At 39.2% G+C, this 14,081-nt stretch overlaps 2 long non-coding RNA genes across 4 annotated transcripts; both read right to left on the bottom strand.

The window, feature by feature from the left end:
* Window positions 1-10,069: 10,069 nt before the first annotated feature.
* LOC117438984 (uncharacterized) lies at window positions 10,070-12,578 on the bottom strand. Of its 3 annotated transcripts, none has more exons than XR_004551121.1 (5): window positions 12,386-12,578; window positions 12,229-12,301; window positions 11,699-12,134; window positions 10,692-10,801; window positions 10,070-10,593 (listed from the first exon to the last, which is right to left on the bottom strand). It is a non-coding gene; the product is annotated as an uncharacterized lncRNA (long non-coding RNA). The 3 variants fall into 3 exon arrangements; XR_004551123.1 differs by having other exon boundaries at window positions 10,070-10,560; XR_004551122.1 differs by having other exon boundaries at window positions 11,699-11,808.
* A 414-nt stretch (window positions 12,579-12,992) lies between these two features.
* On the bottom strand, window positions 12,993-13,587 carry LOC117437254 (uncharacterized). Its single transcript, XR_004550418.1, has 3 exons — window positions 13,541-13,587; window positions 13,220-13,351; window positions 12,993-13,048 (listed from the first exon to the last, which is right to left on the bottom strand). It is a non-coding gene; the product is annotated as an uncharacterized lncRNA (long non-coding RNA).
* Between the last annotated feature and the right edge of the window lie 494 nt (window positions 13,588-14,081).

The raw sequence follows: 14,081 nt of genomic DNA, 5'->3' as shown, positions 1-14,081 counted from the left end.
AAGGCACAAGGCAAAAGACAGAAGCCAAAAACCTGTCTATGACCCTGCCTGCCATCTCTCTATCAGCCTACCTGCCATATCTCTATCAGGCTGCCTGCCATGTCTCTATGAGCCTGCCTGACATCTCTTTAAGAGCCTGCCTGCCATCTCTCTATCAGCCTGCCTGCCATCTCTCTAAAAGCCTGCCTGCCATCTCTCTATCAGCCTGCCTGCCATCTAGCAGTCTACCAATCTAATCGACTTACCTGTAGCACTTACCTGCAAAACAGGAACAATATCCAAACGATGCAGAGACACACAGGAATAAGACACCAACTCAATTTTTTTTATTAAGACAACAATTGTAACAAGTTACAGCCAGGAAAGAAAACATCATAGAGGTACAGAAACAACCAGTACAAGATCTATGGCACATTACATCCAACTCAACCTTCTCCTTTTTATTCAGACAATAATTATAACAAGTTACAGTCAGTGAAGAAAACATCATAGAGATACAGAAACAACAAGTACAAGATCAATGGTCCATTGCATCCAACTCAACCTTCCCTTCTTTATTCAGATATTGTAACAAGTTATAGTCAGTGAGGAAAACATCATAGAGGTACAGAAACAACCAGTACAAGATCAATGGTACATTGCATCCAACTCAACCTTCCCTTCTTTATTCAGATATTGTAACAAGTTATAGTCAGCGAGGAAAACATCATAGAGGTACAGAAACAACCAGTACAAGATCAATGGTACATTGCATCCAACTCAACCTTCTCTTTTTTATTCAGACAATAATTATAACAAGTTATAGTCAGCGAGGAAAACATCATAGGAGTACAAAAACAAGCAGTACAAAATCAATGGTCCGTCCCATCCACCCTCACCCTCTCATTTTTCAGTTCAGACAACAATTATAACAACTTATATTCAGGAAGGGAAACATAATAGGGGTACAGAAACAACCAGTACAAGATCAATGGTCCATTACATCCAAGTCAACCTTCTCTTTTTTATACACACAGCAATTATAACAAGTAACAGTCAGTGAGGAAAACATCATAGAGGTACAGAAAAAACCAGTACAAGATCAATGCTCCATTGCATCCAACTCAACCTTCTCTTTCTTATACACACAGCAATTATAAAAAGTTACAGTCAGGGAGGAAAACATCATAGACGTACAGAAACAACCAGTACAAGATCAATGGTACATTGCATCCAAGTCAACCTTCTCTTTTTTATACACACAGCAATTATAACAAGTTACAGTCAGGGAGGAAAACATCATAGACGTACAGAAACAACCAATACAAGATCAATGGTACATTGCATCCAACTCAAACTTTCTTTTTTATTCAGACAATAATTATAACTAGTTACAATCAGTGAGGAAAACATCATAGAGGTACAGAAACAACCAGTACAAGATCAATGGTCCATTACATCCAAGTCAACCTTCTCTTTTTTATTCAGACAATAATTATAACAAGTTAAAATCAGCAAGGAAAACATAATAGGGGTACAGAAACAACCAGTACAAGATCAATGGCCCATTGCATCCAAGTCAACCTTCCCTTTTTTATTCAGACAATAATTATAACAACTTACAGTCAACGAGGAAAACATCATAGAGGTACAGAAACAACCTGTATAAGATCAATGGTCCATTACATCCAAATGAACCTTCTCTTTATTATACACACAGCAATTAGAACAAGTAACAGTCAGCAAGGAAAACATCATAGAGGTACAGAAACAACCAGTACAAGATCAATGGTCCATTGCATCCAACTCAACCTTCTCCTTTTTGTTCAGGCAATAATTATAACAAATTACAATCAGTGAGGAAAACATCATAGAGGTACAGAAACAACCAGTACAAGATCAATGGTCCATTGCATCCAACTCAACCTTCTCCTTTTTATTCAGATAATTATAAGAAGTTACAATCACGGAGGAAAACATCATAGAGGTACAGAAATAACCAGTACAAGATCAATGGTACATTGCATCCAACACAACCTTCTCTTTTCTATTCAGACAGTAATTATAACACGTTACAATCAGTGAGGAAAACATCAGAGAGGTACAGAAACAACCAGTACAAGATCAATGGTACATTGCATCCAACTCAACCTTGTATTTTTTATTCAGACAATAATTATAACAAGTTACAGTCAGTGAGGAAAACATCATAGAGGTACAGAAACAACCAGTACAAGATCAATGGTCCATTGCATCCAACTCAACCTTCTCCTTTTTATTCAGATAATTATAAGAAGTTACAATCAGGGAGGAAAACATCATAGAGGTACAGAAACAACCAGTACAAGATCAATGGTACATTGCATCCAACTCAACCTTCTCTTTTCTATTCAGACAGTAATTATAACAAGTTACAATCAGTGAGGAAAACATCAGAGAGGTACAGAAACAACCAGTACAAGATCAATGGTACATTGCATCCAACTCAACCTTCTCCTTTTTACTCAGACAATAATTATAACAAGTTACAGTCAGTGAGGAAAACATCATAGAGGTACAGAAACAACCAGTACAAGATCAATGGTCCATCCCATCCAACTCAACCTTCTCTTTTTTATTCAGACAATAATTATAACAAGTTATAGTCAGCGAGGAAAACATCATAGAGGTACAGAAACAACCAGTACAAGATCAATGGTACATTGCATCCAACTCAACCTTCCCTTTTTTATTCAGACAATAATTATAACAACTTACAGTCAACGAGGAAAACATCATAGAGGTACAGAAACAACCTGTATAAGATCAATGGTCCATTACATCCAACTCAACCTTCTCTTTCTTATACACACAGCAATTATAAAAAGTTACAGTCAGGGAGGAAAACATCATAGAGGTACAGAAACAACCAGTACAAGATCAATGGTACATTGCATCCAAGTCAACCTTCTCTTTTTTATACACACAGCAATTATAACAAGTTACAGTCAGGGAGGAAAACATCATAGACGTACAGAAACAACCAATACAAGATCAATGGTCCATTGCATCCAACTCAACCTTCTCTTTTTTATACACACAGCAATTATAACAAGTAACAGTCAGCGAGGAAAACATCATAGAGGTACAGAAACAACCAGTACAAGATCAATGGTACATTGCATCGAAGCCAACCTTCTCTTTTTTATACACACAGTAATTATAACAAGTAACAGTCAGCGAAGAAAACATCACAGAGGTACAGAAACAACCAGTACAAGATCAATGGTCCATTGCATCCAACTCAACCTTCTCTTTTTTATACACACAGCAATTATAACAAGTAATAGTCAGCAAGGAAAACATCATAGAGGTACAGAAACAACCAGTACAAGATCAATGGTACATTGCATCCAACTCAACCTTCTCCTTTTGGTTCAGGCAATAATTATAACAAATTACAATCAGTGAGGAAAACATCATAGAGGTCCAGAAACAACCAGTACAAGATCAATGGTACATTGCATCCAACTCAACCTTCTCTTTTTTATACACACAGCAATTATAACAAGTAACAGTCAGCAAGGAAAACATCATAGAGGTACAGAAACAACCAGTACAAGATCAATGGTACATTGCATCCAACTCAACCTTCTCTTTTTTATTCACACAACAATTATAACAAGTAATAGTCAGCGAGGAAAACATCATAGAGGTACAGAAACAACCAGTACAAGATCAATGGTCCATTGCATCCAACTCAACCTTCTCCTTTTTATTCAGATAATTATAAGAAGTTACAATCAGGGAGGAAAACATCATAGAGGTACAGAAACAACCAGTACAAGATCAATGGTACATTGCATCCAACTCAACCTTCTCTTTTCTATTCAGACAGTAATTATAACAAGTTACAATCAGTGAGGAAAACATCAGAGAGGTACAGAAACAACCAGTACAAGATCAATGGTACATTGCATCCAACTCAACCTTCTCCTTCTTATTCAGACAATAATTATAACAAGTTACAGTCAGTGAGGAAAACATCATAGAGGTACAGAAACAACCAGTACAAGATCAATGGTCCATTGCATCCAACTCAACCTTCTCTTTTTTATACACACAGCATTATAACAAGTAACAGCAAGGAAAACATCATAGAGGTACAGAAACAACCAGTACAAGATCAATGGTACATTGCATCCAACTCAACCATCTCCTTTTTACTCAGACAATAATTATAACAAGTTATAGTCAGCGAGGAAAACATCATAGAGGTACAGAAACAACCAGTACAAGATCAATGGTACATTGCATCCAACTCAACCTTCTCCTTCTTATTCAGACAATAATTATAACAAGTTACAGTCAGTGAGGAAAACATCATAGAGGTACAGAAACAACCAGTACAAGATCAATGGTCCATTGCATCCAACTCAACCTTCTCTTTTTTATACACACAGCATTATAACAAGTAACAGCAAGGAAAACATCATAGAGGTACAGAAACAACCAGTACGAGATCAATGGTACATTGCATCCAACTCAACCATCTCCTTTTTACTCAGACAATAATTATAACAAGTTATAGTCAGCGAGGAAAACATCATAGAGGTACAGAAACAACCAGTACAAGATCAATGGTACATTGCATCCAACTCAACCTTCTCTGTTTTATACACCCAGCAATTATAACAAGTAACAGTCAGCAAAGAAAACATCATAGAGGTACAGAAACAACCAGTACAAGATCAATGGTCCATTGCATCCAACTCAAACTTCTCTTTCTTATTCACACAACAATTATAACAAGTTACAGTCAGTGAGGAAAACATCATAGAGGTACAGAAACAACCAGTACAAGATCAGTGGTCCATTGCATCCAACTCAACCTTCTCTTTTTTATACACACAGCAATTATAACAAGTAACAGTCAGTGAGGAAAACATCAGAGAGGTACAGAAACAACCAGTACAAGATCAATGGTCCATTGCATCCAACTCAACCTTCTCTTTTCTATTCAGACAATAATTATAACAAGTTACAGTCAGCGAGGAAAACATCATAGGGGTACAGAAACAACCAGTACAAGATCAATGGTCCATTGCATCCAACTCAACCTTCTCTTTTTTACACACACAGCAATTATAACAAGTAACAGTCAGCAAGGATAACATCATAGGGGTACAGAAACAACCAGTACAAGATCAATGGTCCATTGCATCCAAGCGAACCTTCTCTTTTTTATTCAGACAATAATTATAACAAGTTACAGTCAGCGAGGAAAACATCATAGGAGTACAAAAACAAGCAGTACAAGATCAAAGGTCCATTGCATCCAACTCAACCGTCTCTTTTATATTCAGACAATAATTATAACAACTTAAAATCAGCGAGGAAAACATCATAGAGGTACAGAAACAACCAGAACAAGATCAATGGTCCATTGCATCCAACTCAACCTTCTCTTTTTTATACACACAGCAATTATAACAAGTAATAGTCAGCGAGGAAAACATCATAGAGGTACAGAAACAACCAGTACAAGATCAATGGTCCATTGCATCCAAGTCAACCTTCTCTTTTTTATTCAGACAATAATTATAACAAGTTATAGTCAGCAAGGAAAACATCTTAGGGGTACAGAAACAAGCAGTACAAAATCAATATTCCGTCCCATCCACCCTCACCCTCTCATTTTTCAGTTCAGACAACAATTATAACAAGTTATATTCAGGTAGGGAAACATCATAGGGGTACAGAAACAACCAATACAAGTACAAGATCAATACTCCATCCCATCCACCCCAGCCCTCTCCTTTTTCAGTTCAGACAACAATTGTAACAAGTTACAGCCAGGAAAGAAAACATCATAGGGGTACAGAAACAACCAGTACAAGATCAATGGTACATTGCATCAAACTCAACCTTCTCTTTTTTATACACACAGCAATTATAACAAGTAATAGTCAGCGAGGAAAACATCATAGAGGTACAGAAACAACCAGTACAAGATCAATGGTACATTGCATCAAACTCAACCTTCTCTTTTTTATACACACAGCAATTATAACAAGTAATAGTCAGCGAGGAAAACATCATAGAGGTACAGAAACAACCAGTACAAGATCAATGGTCCATTGCATCCAACTCAACCTTCTCTTTCTTATTCACACTACAATTATAACAAGTTACAGTCAGTGAGGAAAACATCATAGATGTACAGAAACAACCAGTACAAGATCAATGGTCCATTGCATCCAACTCAACCTTCTCTTTTTTATACACACAGCAATTATAACAAGTAACAGTCAGCAAAGAAAACATCATAGAGGTACAGAAACAACCAGTACAAGATCAATGGTCCATTGCATCCAACTCAAACTTCTCTTTCTTATTCACACAACAATTATAACAAGTTACAGTCAGTGAGGAAAACATCATAGAGGTACAGAAACAACCAGTACAAGATCAATGGTCCATTGCATCCAACTCAACCTTCTCTTTTTTATACACACAGCAATTATAACAAGTAACAGTCAGTGAGGAAAACATCAGAGAGGTACAGAAACAACCAGTACAAGATCAATGGTCCATTGCATCCAACTCAACCTTCTCTTTCTTATTCACACTACAATTATAACAAGTTACAGTCAGTGAGGAAAACATCATAGAGGTACAGAAACAACCAGTACAAGATCAATGGTACATTGCATCAAACTCAACCTTCTCTTTTTTATACACACAGCAATTATAACAAGTAATAGTCAGCGAGGAAAACATCATAGAGGTACAGAAACAACCAGTACAAGATCAATGGTCCATTGCATCCAACTCAACCTTCTCTTTCTTATTCACACTACAATTATAACAAGTTACAGTCAGTGAGGAAAACATCATAGATGTACAGAAACAACCAGTACAAGATCAATGGTCCATTGCATCCAACTCAACCTTCTCTTTTTTATACACACAGCAATTATAACAAGTAACAGTCAGCAAAGAAAACATCATAGAGGTACAGAAACAACCAGTACAAGATCAATGGTCCATTGCATCCAACTCAAACTTCTCTTTCTTATTCACACAACAATTATAACAAGTTACAGTCAGTGAGGAAAACATCATAGAGGTACAGAAACAACCAGTACAAGATCAGTGGTCCATTGCATCCAACTCAACCTTCTCTTTTTTATACACACAGCAATTATAACAAGTAACAGTCAGTGAGGAAAACATCAGAGAGGTACAGAAACAACCAGTACAAGATCAATGGTCCATTGCATCCAACTCAACCTTCTCTTTTCTATTCAGACAATAATTATAACAAGTTACAGTCAGTGAGGAAAACATCATAGAGGTACAGAAACAAGCAGTACAAAATCAATATTCCGTCCCATCCACCCTCACCCTCTCATTTTTCAGTTCAGACAACAATTATAACAAGTTATATTCAGGTAGGGAAACATCATAGGGGTACAGAAACAACCAATACAAGTACAAGATCAATACTCCATCCCATCCACCCCAGCCCTCTCCTTTTTCAGTTCAGACAACAATTGTAACAAGTTACAGCCAGGAAAGAAAACATCATAGGGGTACAGAAACAACCAGTACAAGATCAATGGTACATTGCATCAAACTCAACCTTCTCTTTTTTATACACACAGCAATTATAACAAGTAATAGTCAGCGAGGAAAACATCATAGAGGTACAGAAACAACCAGTACAAGATCAATGGTACATTGCATCAAACTCAACCTTCTCTTTTTTATACACACAGCAATTATAACAAGTAATAGTCAGCGAGGAAAACATCATAGAGGTACAGAAACAACCAGTACAAGATCAATGGTCCATTGCATCCAATTCAACCTTCTCTTTCTTATTCACACTACAATTATAACAAGTTACAGTCAGTGAGGAAAACATCATAGATGTACAGAAACAACCAGTACAACATCAATGGTCCATTGCATCCAACTCAACCTTCTCTTTTTTATACACACAGCAATTATAACAAGTAACAGTCAGCAAAGAAAACATCATAGAGGTACAGAAACAACCAGTACAAGATCAATGGTCCATTGCATCCAACTCAAACTTCTCTTTCTTATTCACACAACAATTATAACAAGTTACAGTCAGTGAGGAAAACATCATAGAGGTACAGAAACAACCAGTACAAGATCAGTGGTCCATTGCATCCAACTCAACCTTCTCTTTTTTATACACACAGCAATTATAACAAGTAACAGTCAGTGAGGAAAACATCAGAGAGGTACAGAAACAACCAGTACAAGATCAATGGTCCATTGCATCCAACTCAACCTTCTCTTTTCTATTCAGACAATAATTATAACAAGTTACAGTCAGTGAGGAAAACATCATAGAGGTACAGAAACAAGCAGTACAAAATCAATATTCCGTCCCATCCACCCTCACCCTCTCATTTTTCAGTTCAGACAACAATTATAACAAGTTATATTCAGGTAGGGAAACATCATAGGGGTACAGAAACAACCAATACAAGTACAAGATCAATACTCCATCCCATCCACCCCAGCCCTCTCCTTTTTCAGTTCAGACAACAATTGTAACAAGTTACAGCCAGGAAAGAAAACATCATAGGGGTACAGAAACAACCAGTACAAGATCAATGGTACATTGCATCAAACTCAACCTTCTCTTTTTTATACACACAGCAATTATAACAAGTAATAGTCAGCGAGGAAAACATCATAGAGGTACAGAAACAACCAGTACAAGATCAATGGTCCATTGCATCCAATTCAACCTTCTCTTTCTTATTCACACTACAATTATAACAAGTTACAGTCAGTGAGGAAAACATCATAGATGTACAGAAACAACCAGTACAACATCAATGGTCCATTGCATCCAACTCAACCTTCTCTTTTTTATACACACAGCAATTATAACAAGTAACAGTCAGCAAAGAAAACATCATAGAGGTACAGAAACAACCAGTACAAGATCAATGGTCCATTGCATCCAACTCAAACTTCTCTTTCTTATTCACACAACAATTATAACAAGTTACAGTCAGTGAGGAAAACATCATAGAGGTACAGAAACAACCAGTACAAGATCAGTGGTCCATTGCATCCAACTCAACCTTCTCTTTTTTATACACACAGCAATTATAACAAGTAACAGTCAGTGAGGAAAACATCAGAGAGGTACAGAAACAACCAGTACAAGATCAATGGTACATTGCATCCAACTCAACCTTCTCTTTTCTATTCAGACAATAATTATAACAAGTTACAGTCAGTGAGGAAAACATCATAGAGGTACAGAAACAACCAGTACAAAATCAATGGTACATTGCATCCAACACAACCTTCTCTTTTTTATACACACAGCAATTATAAGAAGTAATAGTCAGCGAGGAAAACATCATAGGGGTACAGAAACAACCAGTACAACATCAATGGTACATTGCATCCAACTCAACCTTCTCTTTTTTTATTCAGACAATAATTATAACAAGTTACAGTCAGTGAGGAAAACATCATAGAGGTACAGAAACAACCAGTACAAGATCAATGGTCCATTGCATCTAACTCAACCTTCTATTTTTTATACACACAGCAATTGTAACAAGTAACAGTCAGGGAGGAAAACATCATAGGGGTACAGAAACAACCAATACAAGATCAATAGTCTATCCCATCCACCCTCACCCTCTCCTTTTCCAGTTAAGACAACAATAAAAAACAAGATATAGTCAGGGAGGAAAACATCATATAGATACAAAAACAACCCATACAAGTACAAGATGAATACTCCATCTCATCCACCCCCACCCTCTCCTTTTTCAGTTCAGCCAACGATTATATCAAGTTATAGCCAGGGAGGAAAACATCATAGGGGTACAGAAAAAACCCATACAAAATCAATAGTCCGTCATATCCACCCCAACCCTCTCCTTTTTCAGTTAAGACAACAATTATAGCAAGTTATATTCAGGGAGGAAAACATCATAGAGATACAGAAACAACCAATACAAGATCAATAGTCAGTCCCATCCACCCCAACCCTCTCCTTTTTCAGTTCAGACAATTATAACAACATAGAGCCAGGGAAGAAAACATCATAGGGGTACAAAAACAACCAGTACAAAATCAATGGTCCATCCCATCCAACTCAACCCTCTCTTTTTTATTCAGACAACAATTATAACAAGTTATATTCAGGGAGGAAAATATCATAGGGGTACAGAAACAAGCCATACAAGTACAGAAATCAGTAGTCCCTCCCATCCAAGGCTGTTACATAAGGCTGTAAGGGTATAAGAAGAGCACTGTATCTAATAAACTCTGGCCATTGCTTGATCCCGTTGATGGTCTCCACGTTCTCTGTGACTCCTGCGTCGACGAGCGGCGTCCGAAAGGTGACCTGCAGACCGGTGACCTTCCCGGAGGGCTCGAAGTCCGATCGGGAATGAGGGGGTAGGAGCCGGCTGGAATCGACGCTGTCCTGGCGCTGCGGAAGTCAGATGGCTGCAGAGCTGGGATAATGATGGTCTGGGTTCTGTGGTTCCCATATTGTAGTTGGGTGAGGTGGGATCCCCTCTGTGTGTGTTGAGGCAGATGCTGTTCTGGATACTTTTTGTTGTCAGGTTCATGTACAAGTTGTCATCAGTAGCAGTTTAACATTTCAGGCAAGAAAGAGTTAAAGCAAAAACCATTTTGTAGCCACTTACAGCAGGGTGAGCCACTTCTGAAACAAGTTTGGTCCCCATGTTCAGATGAACTGCCCTCCAATTCGGATCCCAGTGCTCCCCCGGTGGAATGGCCTGGATGGACACTGGAGCTGAGGAGTGGGAAAAAGAAAAGCATTAGAGCAGTTTGTAACCTGGGGGTAAACACAAGACTTGGATGAGCAGTTCAGTTGGGACGAGAACTGCTAACAGAAGAAGCTGTAAAGAGTATCTGGATCCCTCAAAACCAAGAAGGGGATTTGTGGAATTCTTCAAGAGCCAAGGCCACGTAGTGAGCGATCCTGATACCCTGAGCCTTGTTACTGTCATGTAAGAACATTCAAGCAGGCATAAGCAAGGTCAATTGTCTTGTCAGGCCTCTGTAATTTCCCATGTTCTCGTGCACAGAATGATCTCTGCCAAGGCTGTAGTTTCCCACTGTGGTTTTACAAATACAATACTACAAAACATACAAATACAGTTCTACAGATACAATAACAAACAAGTTATAAACATTAGCTCTGTAAATGGTAGTAACCTCCACACTAACCAATTAGAGCTCACTATCCAAGGCTGTTACATAAGGCTGTAAGGGTATAAGAAGAGCACTGTATCTAATAAACTCTGGCCATTCCTTGATCCCATTGATGGTCTCCACGTTCTCTGTGACTCCTGCGTCGACGAGCGGCGTCCGAACGGGGACCTGCAGACCGGTGACCTTCCCGGAGGGCTCGAAGTCCGATCGGGAACGAGGGGGTAGGAGCCGGCTGGAATCGACGCTGTCCTGGCGCTGCGGAAGTCAGATGGCTGCAGAGCTGGGATAATGATGGTCTGGGTTCTGTGGTTCCCATATTGTAGTTGGGTGAGGTGGGATCCCCTCTGTGTGTGTTGAGGCAGATGCTGTTCTGGATACTTTTTGTTGTCAGGTTCATGTACAAGTTGTCATCAGTAGCAGTTTAACATTTCAGGCAAGAAAGAGTTAAAGCAAAAACCATTTTGTAGCCACTTACAGCAGGGTGAGCCACTTCTGAAACAAGTTTGGTCCCCATGTTCAGATGAACTGCCCTCCAATTCGGATCCCAGTGCTCCCCCGGTGGAATGGCCTGGATGGACACTGGAGCTGAGGAGTGGGAAAAAGAAAAGCATTAGAGCAGTTTGTAACCTGGGGGTAAACACAAGTCTTGGAGGAGCAGTTCAGTTGGGACGAGAACTGCTAACAGAAGAAGCTGTAAAGAGTATCTGGATCCCTCAAAACCAAGAAGGGGATTTGTGGAATTCTTCAAGAGCCAAGGCCACGTTGTGAGCCATCCTGATACCCTCAGCCTTGTTACTGTAATGTAAGACGATTTTTGGCTGGCATATCCAAGGTCAATTGTCTTCTCAGGCCTCTGGAATTTCCCATGTTCTCATGCACAGAATGGTCTCTGCCAAGGCTATAGTTTCCTACTGTGGTTTTACAAATACAAGATTACAAAATATACAATTTCACAAATACAATAACAAACAAGTTGTAAACATGAGCTTTGTAAACAGTACTAACCTCTAGACTCACCAATCAGAGCTCAGTATCCAAGGCTGCTCAGCTTTCTCCTTGAGTCAGCTCCATCCACCTGCTAAACATGCACATAGTTACCCACATGGATTCAACCTAAACAGATTAGCCTAAAGAGAAAGAGGTTCAGTATCACAGCAAAAACCTGGACATTCCTCAGCTTTGCAGAGGTCAACATTTACTCCCAACACAACCTTTTCTTCTACGCATTCCCCATGAGCTGTTCACACACCAAATCCCATGTTCATTTTCTCCTGCTCCACAGCTCCCTGCTGTGCCCGAAGACTTGCTGGTGTAGCTGAAAAAGGGACCTGTTCTTTCTGTGTGCTGACCGGCAACACAACAGGACTCCTGCAATGAGATCACAGAACAATTTACAGCTTAGCTGGCTTCTAAACATGCAAAAGCTTGGCCCAACAGGAGCTAAGCTTGTCTGACTGTTCCAAAGCAAACACCATTACATTTATAAGGAAGCAACCTATCCAAGGACACTGTGATACCAAAGGAAGGCAGTGCAAAAAAGCAGACAATGCTTCAGATGGAGCAAACCTCTGAAGAGTCAATGACTTCAAGAGAAGTGATTGTGCTGCTGGACAAGGTAGTGCCTTTGCCCTGAGCTTTCAAAGCAGATCAACAAGATACACGCTTGCCACAGAGCTGAAGTTCCACATGGATGCACTGTTATTCCCTCTAGTTCCACCTATTTACCATAAGCAGCTTCCTCCGTATGCTTGTCCACAGCACCACTTATTTTGCTGTATCAAACACAAGGCCAGGAAGTGCATCCAATAAGAGACCACAACAAGAGCTGAAGGACAGGAATTAATAAAAAGAATAATAATTATAATGACTAAAATAGTTGCACTGAAGTAAAACAGAAAACTGATGTCAAAGCTGGAAACACAGAGCTCCAATTCCAAATCTGCTTCATGCTTCTAGCCCTTCCATTACCACTCTGCAGCCCCACGCAATAACTCACTCTAAACTGTATGTGCATTCTCACTAGCTCCAGGTCAGTGGCACAGAGGGAAGGGACTGGCTTGACAAGGGTCCGGTTTGTTCTCATTCAGGAACTTGCCATCCACCGGTGGGTTGAGCTTAAAGCCGACCTCTGTGAATGAAGAAAACATTATTATCCAACTGCACACGCATACGGCCTCACTGCACACAATTAAGTGTGTGACATTTTGTCATTTACCATACTTTCCACACACTTCTATTGGAGGAAGTAATGCACTCAGGGTTATCACATCCTTAAATCAGCTTTTATCTTTACTACAGACTTAATTCTGACACTTACTTGTTTTGGTAGGTACTGATGGTCACTTGTGTAGAATAGGAGATCCCAGGAGGAGCGCCAGCTCAGTGAATAGTCCCTCTTGGGAAGTACAGCAAGTCACCTGGCTGCCAGAAAATGAACTGATTGAGGGCACTTGGTCAAACCTAAATGTGGTCAAAATAGAGACAATAGTCCCTGAGCAGACAGACTGACAACAGCTGTTCTTTAAAGTCACAAAGTAAGAGATCTGCCACTGTACTCTTTAATAACACGGAAACTAATAGAAACTAATAACATAGAAACACTCTTAAGCCAGAAGTCCAATACCTTAAACTGTCCAATTTACTGTCAACATTTACTATACACCAGTCTGAAAATAGGAAGCAAGCTTGTACCATGATTGAACAAGCATACCCCAACTGAGCTGCATAGAGGAGACAAGCAGCTGAGATGAACAATACATCTCAGTATATACATGCTGACAACATATCTCAATATATACATGCTGACAATACAATGGGTTAGCAGAGGAGCAATACAAAGTAAATTTGGTAAATCACGT

This window comes from Melopsittacus undulatus, chromosome 2 (assembly GCF_012275295.1).
Source record: "Melopsittacus undulatus isolate bMelUnd1 chromosome 2, bMelUnd1.mat.Z, whole genome shotgun sequence".
Taxonomy (NCBI): domain Eukaryota; kingdom Metazoa; phylum Chordata; class Aves; order Psittaciformes; family Psittaculidae; genus Melopsittacus; species Melopsittacus undulatus.
This window is presented reverse-complemented; position numbering and strand designations above follow the sequence as displayed.